Here is a 12,391-nt window from a genome sequence, read left to right as displayed (position 1 = left end):
AGGAAAGTAATGACAACAGTGTTAGACTCGTGAACTTTGCAACATCCAAAAACCTAATCGTGAAGAGTACAACATTCCCACATCGCGAAGTTCATAAATACACATGGACATCACCAGACGTAAAACCACATAATCAAATTGATCACGTTTTAGTAGATAGAAGACAACAATCTAGCGTAATTGATGTCCGGTCGTTTAGAGGGGCTGATTGTGACACTGATCACTACCTGGTAGCAGCGATAATACGAGAGGGGTTATCGTTGAATAAAGGTAATATTCGTTGTCCGAAAACGGAGAAATTCAATTTAAAGAAATTAGAAGAGAACTAGGTAAGAGAGAAATACCAGATTGAAATTTCGAATAGATTCTCGGCTTTAGAAGATTCGGAGTGCACTAGTGTTGAGGATACTTGGATTGCAATTAGAGATAGCATTAAAAGTTCAGCAATAGAAAAATTGGCACACGCGGAAATACGTAGGAACAAACCATGGTTCGTTCAAGAATGCATTAAACTAGCAGAGAATAGAAAACAGGCAAAATTACAGTGGCTACAAAATCCGAATGAAATAACTACACAAAATTTCGCAGATATCAGGCGGGAAACTTCCAAAACTTTTAGAACAAAGAAACGGGATTTTTTGAAAGCTAAAATTAAGGAACTTGAAGATAATAGTAAAAATAAAAATATTCGGGACATGTATAAGGGGATCAGCGAATTTAAGAAAGGCTATCAACCTCGTGCTTATATTTTAAAGAAATCTGACGGAACAGTTCTCACTGATACGGATAGCTTCTTAAATAGATGGAAAGATTTCTTTAACGATTTGCTAAACACGCAGCCAAAAACTAATGTGCGTGGAGAAAAGGAGATACACACTGCAGAACCGTATATTCCAGAACCCAATCGAATAGAAGTAGAATCCGCTATAAAGAAATTAAAGAAACACAAATCTCCGGGTGTAGATGAAATCCCGGCTGAGTTAATTTTTGCTGGAGGCGAAAAATTGTGGAACAAGATACACAAACTCATTCTCCTTATCTGGAACAAGGAAGAATTGCCACAAGAGTGGAAAGAGTCAATCATTGTTCCAATTCACAAGAAAGGCGACAAAACTGACTGTAATAATTATCGAGGCATTTCTCTTCTGTCAACATCCTATAAAATCTTTTCAAATATTCTGTTAGCATGATTGACCCCATACGCAGATGAAATTATTGGATATTATCAGTGCGGATTTAGACGAAATCGATCAACTATCGACCAAATATTTACCATTCGCCAAATACTCGAAAAGAAGTGGGAATACAATACCCCGGTACATCAACTATTTATTGATTTTAGAAAGGCTTACGACTCGGTTAGGAGAGAAACATTATACAACGTTCTTACAGAGCTTGGAATACCGAGAAAGCTAATTAGATTAATTAAGATATGTTTAAGTGAATCCCAAAGTAAAGTCCGGGTAGGAAAATTTTTGTCCACGAGTTTCCACGTCGAAAATGGCCTGAAACAAGGACATGCGTTGTCGCCATTATTATTTAACTTTGTGCTGGAATACGCCATAAGGAAAATCAAAGATAGCAACCAGGGCCTAGAGTTGAACGGCATTCACCAGGTTATGGCATATGCTGATGATGTAAATTTAATAGGGGATGATAGGAGAACAGTAGAAATAAATGCAGAGATCTTATTAAACGCTTGCAGGGACATGGGTTTAGAAGTAAATGCAGAGAAAACTAAATACATGGAAGTGCGTCTGGACCGTAACACTGCAAATTGTGGAGGCGTTAAAATATTAAATAATACTTTTGATAAAGTGGATACTTTCAAATATTTAGGATCAATATTAACAGACGAAAATCATATTCACGAAGAAATTAAATGTCGACTAAAAGCAAGGAATTCATGTTACTATTCGGTTCAAAATCTCTTGTCGTCGCGAATTCTGTCGAGAAATTTGAAACTTAAAATATATAAAACGATAATCATGCCTGTTGTTCTGTATGGTTGCGAAACATGGTCGCTTACTCTGAGGGAAGAACATAGACTGAAAGTATTTGAGAACAGGATCCTGAGAAGAATATTCGGACCCAAGAGGAACGAGAATGGGGAATGGCGGAAGCTTCATAACGAGGAACTACATAGTTTATACGGTTTACCCAACATTGTTAGGGTCGTCAAGTCTAGGAGGCTTAGGTGGGCAGGTCATGTAGCTAGAATGGAAGAAAGTAGAAACGCTTTCAAAGTCTTGACTGGTAGACCCATAGGGAAACGACCATTAGGAAGACCTAGGCGCAGATGGGAGGATAATATTAAGATGGATCTCGCAGAGATAGGAATACAAAGTAGAAACTGGATGCAATTAGCTAAGGATAGAAATCAGTGGAGAGCTTTTGTGAACGCGGCACTGAACCTCCGGGTTCCATAGGCCATAGAGTTAGTTAGTTAGTTAGTTAGTTAGTACAAATTCAGAAAGAAACTGGATTTACAGAAATAATCTTAAACAAAGAAAAATAAAAAAAATGAAATATTTACTCACCTAAACTGCGTCCTTCCACGTTCCAGTTTTACACCAACTGAAAAATTAACTGTTTATATCTGTCACAATAATGGCTCGAGAAGCTTGACGCTTTCATAGACAATAGCCGAAAGCAAGTAGACCATTGCTGAATAATACGTATTTACTTAGGAAAAGTGCAGAAATAGAGAAAATGTAATTGAATAGGTGAGTGGAAAAACACTACTAGTCCACAAACCGCATTTTCAGATATTTGAAGAAAAAACTTTCCTTTCTTGACGCCACAAAGTTTCAGGCAACATTATAACATTCAGCTATAACGTACGAGGTCTTGCAAATTATACTGCTCTTCATTACAACTTGTAGTTCTACATCTTTAGTGTTATTTTTGCCTTTACCTCAAAATGGCTTATTTTAGACTCACATTGTTTTCCGACTCGCCGATTCAATTCTAACATTGAGTTATTTCCGAAAAATTCTTTATTTTTTTTTATTTGGATATGCACAACCAGAGTTCTAAATAAACATAAATTCACATGAATAAACACATAATACTTATTAATGTGCATGGAAAAAGTACACATTACAGGGCCTATCTAGCGTAAAAGATAGCTCCCAAATGTCATCCCCTCTTTCTCGAAAACTATCAGGGTACAAACAAAACATTTTTCGGTACAAATGGTACAAACGATTTGCTTTCGAATGGTGTATTTCAATTTTTTGTGCTATGATATGGGGGAGCTATCTTGGCGCCAAGATAGCCCCCCGCCACAAATGTCATCCCTCGAAAACTATCACGGTACAAACGAAACTTTTTCGGTACAAACGCTACAAACGATTTGCTTTCTAACGATGTATTTCAATGTTTTGTGCTATGATACGGGGAGGGGGGCTATCTTGGACCTAGTCATTGTTTCAATTTTCTAAATTGGAGGGAGGGGGCTATCTTGCCAGACGTTGGTGTAGAGGCTACTCCAACTGGCATCGGATAGCAACATAAGTTTAGTATCTGTCCAAACTTGAGATAAAACAAGAAAATATGTTGTTGTGTGTTAGAATATACGAGACAGATACGGAAAAGGACCGCCTGTTAAACAAAGCATTAAGCTTGGTAAGTTTGCGGTTATTTTCATATACTGTATCTCCTTTCTTTCCCGTGTAGTACTTTGGAAAATATAACGTTTTGAAAACGAATGAATCATTTATGGTAGCCCTGTACAAAACAATGTTTAAATTGAATGGTATAATGCTATAGTTAATATTGATATGTATGTAAATAATTTTATTTACATACATATCTTTATTAACTATAGCACCATACCATTCAATATAAATGGTAACGCTGTCATCATTGGTGCGAGCGGTCCCGGGTCGATTCCCGGTGCGGAATACTCGATCGAAAAAGTGTAAAAGCTTTTCAGGCCAACCATCCTGAATGAGGGTTTCCTGAGTTTTCCTCTTAACACCAGGCAAATGTCGAGATGGCACCTAATAAACAAGTCCCAGGCCGCTTTCTTTTTTCCTTTCTCCGGGCAGTGTGATCGCTGATGGACGTCATCCCTCATTCGTGACGGGCTATCATGACCATAGATGCCGAAAGCCCAAAAATCTAATTCCTAATCCTAATCCTAGTGACGGGCTATCATGGCCATAGATGCCGAAAGCCCAGAAATCTAATTCCTAATCCTAATCCTAGTGACGGGCTATCATGGCCATAGATGCCGAAAGCCCAGAAATCTAATACCTAATCCTAATCCTAGTGACGGGCTAACATGGCCATAGATGCCGAAAGCCCAGAAATCTAATTCCTAATCCTAATCCTAGTGACAGGCTATCATGGCCATAGATGGCGAAAGCCCAAAAATCTAATTCCTAATCCTAATCCTAGTTACGGATTAACATGGTCATAGATGCCGAAAGCCCAGAAATTTAATTCCTAATCCTAATCCTAGTGACGGGCTAACATGGCCATAGATGCCGAAAGCCCAGAAATCTAATTCCGAATCCTAATTCTAATGACGGGCTATCATGGCCATAGATGCCGAAAGCCCAAAAATCTAATTCCTAAATCTAATAAAGGTTTTAACAAAAGAAACACTGATCAAAGCTTAAAACACACTTTATTTTAAATTATTTTTATTTTCTGTTATTAATTAAAGATAATTTAAAATAAAGTGTGTTTTATGCTTTGCTCAGTGTTTCTTTTGTTAAAATAATCAATCCAAAGCCATGGATAGTCTTACTAATAAAGGTATCAAGTAATATACTATAAGAGTAAGCAAAATAGCATATATTCATACAACATATATTTTCAAGAACTAAACATCCCTTCAAAAATCTACAACATGCCATGACCATTTCCCCTTTTCTCCTGACGTTTTTTTCTATAATGCTAGCCAAGGCTAGCTACCGTTTACAGGCTTACGCCCTGTTTTAGGGAAGTGGTGTGAGAAGACTTAGGTTTCAAGATCTGCTGATGGTCTGAAGGCATACATTAATTTATTGTATATTTCGTTTACTATTCAGCGAGAAACCTTATGAACACAACCGAAGGGAATTTTTAATTCTTCAAAAACATAAATACTGTTCACAAAGTTTAGTTGGAATTACTGAAACTACGTGATACAACCGTATTTGGTAACAAGATTAACATGCAGCAAATGAAATGTTAGCTTATCGGCAAAGACTGGCTACCATCACTTGACACATTATATATCTAATAAACCTACTAATTTTTAGATTATTGTATAGCCTATTTCCCTCTATAAATCATCTATTTCTGATTAGAAAAATGTATTAACATTAGGAACTCTGAAAACTATTTACCCCTGAGTAGCAACAAGCGGTTTTATAGACCAGTCTAGGAAAGTTGAAGTTATTAAGAACGTACGTACGTATTATAATATTACATTATATCAGGCACGTAGCCAGGATTTCGTAACAGGGGTGTCCGTACATGAAAAACAGTGGTTATTACACTAGGGGCTCGATTATTCTAAACTATTTTACTGGCAATACATATTGGCTCGTTTAGCCAGGATTTCGTAATGGGGGGAGGGGGCGTGACATGAAAAACTATGGTTATCACACCAGAGGCTTGATCAATCTAAACTATTTTACGACCAAAATGTGCGTGTCACCATGCACCAAATTTGTGATGCACTGTGGCTAATGATGGGAAAAAAGAACGAATAATTATAAACGGACTGGTTTTAAGGAAAATTTCTTCTCGTTGGGTACTACGAATGCTTAATGAAAATCAAAAAAGACAAGGATATGATCAAATGTTGCAAATTTGGCACGCTTCAAGAGGGAGGGACACAATTTCCTGGAAAGTGTTCTGACAACGAATGATTCATAAATTACATTATTCAACCCAGAAACAAAAACACAGTCAATGCAGTCGAAACACAGATTCACTACCCCCAAAAATGTTTTCAGGTGACATCCAATAAGAAGGTGTTGTACGCAATCTTCTGGTATTCCCAAAGAGTGATATCGTTCCATCCTATTCCTGAAGATCATTCAGTTACGGACAAATATTATCGTACACTTTTGGATACACAATTGTTTTGCCAAAATTGACTGAGATACGACCACAAGTGGGAAATGGAAAATGTTATCCTTCACGTGGACAATGCGCTGCTGCATACTGCTAATGTTGTAACCTCATTCTTAGCTAACCATGGTGTTGAACTTCTGCCACACTCACCCTATAATCTTATAATAGTGAAGTGAAAAATGCCGCATACCAAATGTTATGTCTGTAATCTTATGTGATACCGAGATACGGACATCCAAAATCCTTTCTTAGTCGAACCCTACCTCACAAATGTTATGCACTATCCATTTTTTCAAGTTTTTAACTTTGTCCTATATAAAAAAAGCAACTTTTGAAATGCTCACCATTTTTGTTCTAGTACGTTGGCAGCATTAAAAGTTATATGGTTTTTATCTGTTATCTTTGTAGTTGCACAGAATAAAACGACTGTGATGATGTTGACCAAGAATTCCACGAAGTTTGTGAATAGTCTCTGCACAATGTTTACTATGACAATCAGGGATATTATAAAATAGAGGATCTGCACATACAACAATATCGTGAAGCCATACGTCACAGCTTCGTCACACCTACTCTGCCCACTCCGAGCCACTAAGATCACAATGTTTCGAGCAAACAATCATGCCGGAAACGAGAGTAGCCAATCAGACGTGCCAGCTCGGACGATGCTCGGTTGTTTTTTGGCTTCATATAGTTCACATGATGAAGCTACGTATGGGCAGATCCTCTATTTTATAACATCCTTGATGACAACAGGCTGTTCCATCGTGAAACGTTCCATTCCTAACCGTAGAGAAAACAGATGACGGTCGTGCGTTATTCTAGCGCTCCGAGACTAGTAACCACAAAGACAACAGATGAAAATCGTGTAAAGTTCAGAGCTGCCAACTTAATAGAACAGAAATGGCGGGTATTTCGAAAGTTGCGTTCTTAATGAGACCCAATTTTAACCGAATCACTTTGGCCAGAATGTTGATCTGGGCTTCTTCCTTTACTATACAAGTAGATGTAAAAATAACAAATAATTTTATTAATAAAATTGAATTTCCCTCTTGATGGAGAAGGTGATTTTTGCTCTATTCTGGGTATGGTGAGTTACGTGTACAATTAATTTGCCTATAAACACTTATATAGATTGCACAAATGTAAATTAATCCCTTAAGAGCCTGGCATACTAAATATAATACAAAATTTACCATCTTTCTTTTGCTCGTTTTTTCATAATGGAAAAGAGATAATGAAATGAAACTTACCACAATGATAGATATTGCTATTCTACAGTAGAAAATATGAAACTGAAAAATTTTCAGTGTTGCCAGAATAGCATTTTCCCCAAAATCTAAGTTAAAGCAGCAACTAAAAGAACGAACTCAACTGCATTTGATTATGTATTATGTTGTCTTGGAGTCCTGTGAACTACTTTTTAAATAATAGTTGTATTTAGTTTGTAATAAACAAAATAATTTTAACATACAGTTATTAAAATTAAATAATAATGTTATTTAAAAAGTAGTTTACATGATACGTAATCAAAATGCACTTGAGTTCGTTCCTTTAGTCTCTTCCTTAACTTAGATTTTGGGTGGAAAAGTTATTGTGGCAACACTGTAATTTCTATGGATGGCAACACTGAAAATTCTTCAGGTTCATATTTTCTGTTGTAGAATAACATTGTCTATGATTGTGATAAGTTGCATTTCATTATCTCCTTTCACTTACGAATAAACAAGCAAAAGAAAAAATGTAAATTTTGTATTATTTTTAGTATGTCACGCTCTTAACCCGAACCCTTGTTTCCACTGCTATCCAAATAAAGTAATAAACGGAACATATCAAGTCAATCCTGAATTGAACAAAGAATTAAAAAAAAACGGGTAAATTTACGCACATATTTATTAATCCTCCGATTCCTTCGTAGAAATCCTTCCGCAAAACAACATTATAATATTCCATGCTTGGCAGAAGCTCCCTGTGGGGCATCTGTCCTTTCGTACGGAAAGCTTTGTTCACCAAATCAGCATCAAATAAGTACACCATGTTTCCTACACTAGGTATGCCGGAAATTCTGCAGATATTTCGATATTGCTCATAAAGAGTTTTATGCACATTATAGATGTCTGCATATACAAATTCATCTGAAAATGATATAAAGGAGAGATTTGAAGCTCAATGAGAGTAAATATTGAAAAATATGTAGTCAATTATTTATGTTTTTTTTTTAAATTATTTCAATATATTCGAATCAAGTGAAATTTAGTGTCACCTCACTGTGTGTTATTCAATTTCTTACAGATAAATAGTATGGATTCTAATAATTTCTAAACTTTTATTATTCAGAATATTTGATTATCTATTCTGTTCTTCCAAATAAATATTCCGTACGCAATAATACAGAATTCAAATTTGATTCGTACTGCTACATGTTTTAGCCCTGAATTAAATTAGGGTATATTTGGGGTGTAAAGTAAATTCCAAACTCCTTCAAACAGGTAAAAACAAATGGCCAAACATAAAAGAACAGGAGTTTAGACTTTTGAAGCAAGCCACTTTAGCAACAAATGCTTTTTCGAGCCCTTCATCAGTCATACGTTTTGTAGTTTTAAGGAAAAAAGAAAGTTCAAAAATTTAATTTTCAGATAAAGAGTTGCCCATTTTGTTAGTGGATTCGGCTGTCAACAGAATGCTCTTCAATATTTGAAGAGGTTAATTTGAAACGGACACATTTCTATCTTACAAAACAGAAACATGTTCAAAATTTGAGTGTATAATTTCCCTTGATTATTTATCTTCAGCTACCGAGCGAAGTAGCTCAAGTGGTAAAGCGTTGTCTTCGCATTCGGGAGGCCGCGGATTCCGTTCCCGCTGCGGACCATCCTGATTGGGGTTTTCCAGGGTTTCCCTCAATCCTACCAGGCAAATGCCGGGATGGTACCTACTAAAACAGGCCCTGGCCGATACCTTCCAAAATCCTTCCCATTGTTGTTGTTGTTGTTCTTAGATATCCAGTATAAAATGGCCTCTGAGCTGTATCTGGAGTTGTTAAATAAATAAATAAATAAGAATAAATCACTGAACAAAGCAAGATTTATTTTCAAAATAATAAATGTGCAACAGTTTCGCCAACTAGTTGAACATGGAATATTATAATGTTGTTTTGCGGAAGGATTTCTACGAAGGAATCGGAGGATTAATAAACACATGCGTAACCCGTCTTTTTTTAAATTCTTTGTTCAATTCAGGATTGACTTGATATGTTCCGTTTATTACTTTATTTGGATAGCAGTGGAAACAAGAGTTCGGGTTAAGAGCGTGACATACTAAAAATAATACAAAATTTACAATTTTTCTTTTGCTTTTTTATTCGTAAGTGAAAGGAGATAATGAAATGCAACTTACCACAATCATAGATACTGTTATTCTACAACAGAAAATATGAACCTGAAGAATTTTCAGTGTTGCCATCCATAGAAATTACATAGTTGAACATATTGGCTTCATCATTCACAATCTTTTTTCATAGCTTGGATGTATATGACTTATCAATGAAATTTTTCAGTTACTTGTCATTTTAGAACAATGCCTTACGGAAAGCGCATAGCACTACTGGATGAGATACAACCTCTCATTGAAGCTGCTGGATAGTAACAGTTTTCATATGTGTCACATGTGGTCTAGCGTTGTTCATACGGATGACGATTCCATGTCGTTTATTCGGCCTTTATTTTCCTTGATCACCTTGGAGTTGGTCAAGTATGCAATAGCAGTGACTGTAGTATTACGTGGTATGTGGATATTTCTTTGTAGGTCCCACCAGACACATCAAATTACCTTCTTGGAGTACAAACCATATTTGGGACGTGGTATTGCTTTTATGTTTGGGATGACCTATTCCTTTCTCAGCTTAAAGCTTATGTACAGGCAGTTTCTCTCGTCTTCGATAACATTTCGTAAGAGAAATGGCTTATATTCGCTACAGAGTTCACGATGGTAGATAAGGAGCTATGGCAACACGCTGATTCTTGTTGTCTCCATTGAGTGAATGAGGCTCCCCCGAAAATATTTTTTTAATCTTTCCAATATGTTGAAGGTGTCGCACAATAGTTACCTGTTCACTGTTCGTTTCCATTGTCAATCCCCAAGTACTTTGACGTAAATCATGCTTGATAAATCATTCAAATGGTCCGCGTCAAATTGAGATTGGCTATTGGAACGTGGGGCATCGTTGAGATCAAAATTTCCACTTCGGAACTGTTAAATTATTAACGGATGATCTTTTCAGCAATAGTATCCTCTCCATACACAACACAGATTAATGTAGATGCCTTTGTGGCACTACACTCTTTCTTGCATATTTACAGGATAATATTTTGGGGATGATCTTTCTTTTGAACTTGACAGTCCGTACTTCAGACCCTTAACCCCCCCCAAAAAAAAACACAAATAGTGCTATGCATAACATAATATAAGCCTGTCTAGAATTTGGTATATTCCAATGCATTATCAACGTCACGGACATCTGGCAAAACTATTATGGAAATCAATGTACCAATAATGAATCAAGCCCCTATTTAGCCAACGTGTCCTTTTAAGCATTTTTTTGGTTCAGAAGTTAAGGAGCGTATGTGTGGTGTGTCTATAAAACATTAGTGAGCTCCTCATCATTTTCCGAAATTTACACTATCCTCTGATGTACATAATTTCTCCTCATCCCTTGAAAAGTGTAAAAGCAAAGGCAATACTGCATTCTAGTAACCGAATTAGGCAGAAAGCCTTGCTTCGTATCTAAATATATTGTGTTGCCGCCTATGCAAAGTAAAATATAGGAACACTTCCTACAGATATTGGCAAAAGAAATGTACCAGTTGACCTTTTTCCGTAACAAGATACCGTAATATAGGCCTAAATGGAGGGCAAATCATATTTATCTAATTACGTAATAAAAAGGGAAATGAGATAATATGGACCCTATACCGTAATATATAATAAAAACAATGGGCAATTTAAATGTGATGTACCAGATGGGTGTAGTACCGGATTTATGTATAAGCTAAACAAGCTATAGCTTAGGGCCCCACTCGCTTGGGGGCTCGAAACAATTTAAAAGAAAAACTGATTGCAATGTAATTTTCAAGTAATAAAAAAAGGAAATAAGATAAAACGCAAATGCAATACAAGTGCTTCGTAGTAGTAATGCTTTGTATGGTTACACAGCAAAAAATGAGGTGTTAAAACAACACAAAGTGACTACCACTTTAGCGTGTTACTTGTGTGTCAATTCAACACCAAGTTTTTTTAAGGATAGCCTGAGGCTAGCATCCTTTTAGAGGGCTACACCCTCTTATAGGTATGGGATGTGATAGGATAGTTTAGGTTCATAGGGACAGTGGTTGGGCTAAGTGATATTCTGTATGGATCCTTTATTATTTTATTTATCTGAAACCAGGATATTATGATCTTTGCGACCATAATCATAACTGTGGGAAAGGTATTCTACGTTTATTAGCCAGAACTTGCAATGTAGAGTAATTGGTGTCACACATAGAAATACATAATAACAATGACTATCACAAAATACATACAATATCAGTAACTATTAAGGTAATCGCAAAATATAATGTTACAGTAAATGATGATTATTTGATATGAACACATACAAAATAATTAATATGTAAAGTATTAATCAGTAAATAATGAGGGCGAAGAATGGGATGAAGTGCGATACACGGGACAACACAGGGTTTTGTTAGGAAGACGAATGAGTGTTATCTTCTGCCTAGGGGCATCTCTAGGCTGACGATGACGATGGGAGCCCTGTTAGTCACAAGAGGTATTACTGTGCAGTAAATGAAGGGAAAATGTGAGGTAGATGGGCATGAAGTTGATACTCTTGTAACAGGACTCGGTCGGGATGATCGGGAGGCAGAGTGTAGCAGTAAAGTGTGAAAAGGAGACAACGCGGAGAGTAAACGTACCGAGGACGGACAGGATGAAGTTCATGAAAATGCATACTTGCCATGAGTAATGGATGCTGAGAGCTGTAACGAGCTGAGATGAAGTTCTGTCGGAGAGACTCAAAATGATATGTGATGCTGGGGAATTTGATGAGTTTATAAAGTTCTCTGGTAGGGCTGGGTAGCTGAATACGGTGGGCTATGCGGAAAGCATGTCGTTCGAGAATTCGCAGCTTTTCGTAAAAGGAAGCGGATGCAGAAATCCAGGCGGGGAAGCCGTAGGTGAGAACTGGGCGCATGAATGCTTTGTATGTATTAAGGATTACGGTCGGTTGGAGTCCCCAGGTCGTACCAGTGAG

The sequence above is a fragment of the Thermobia domestica genome, chromosome 14 (genome assembly GCF_964235325.1).
Source record: "Thermobia domestica chromosome 14, izTheDome1.hap1.1, whole genome shotgun sequence".
Lineage (NCBI taxonomy): Eukaryota > Metazoa > Arthropoda > Insecta > Zygentoma > Lepismatidae > Thermobia > Thermobia domestica.
Note: the sequence above shows the minus strand (reverse complement) of the source record.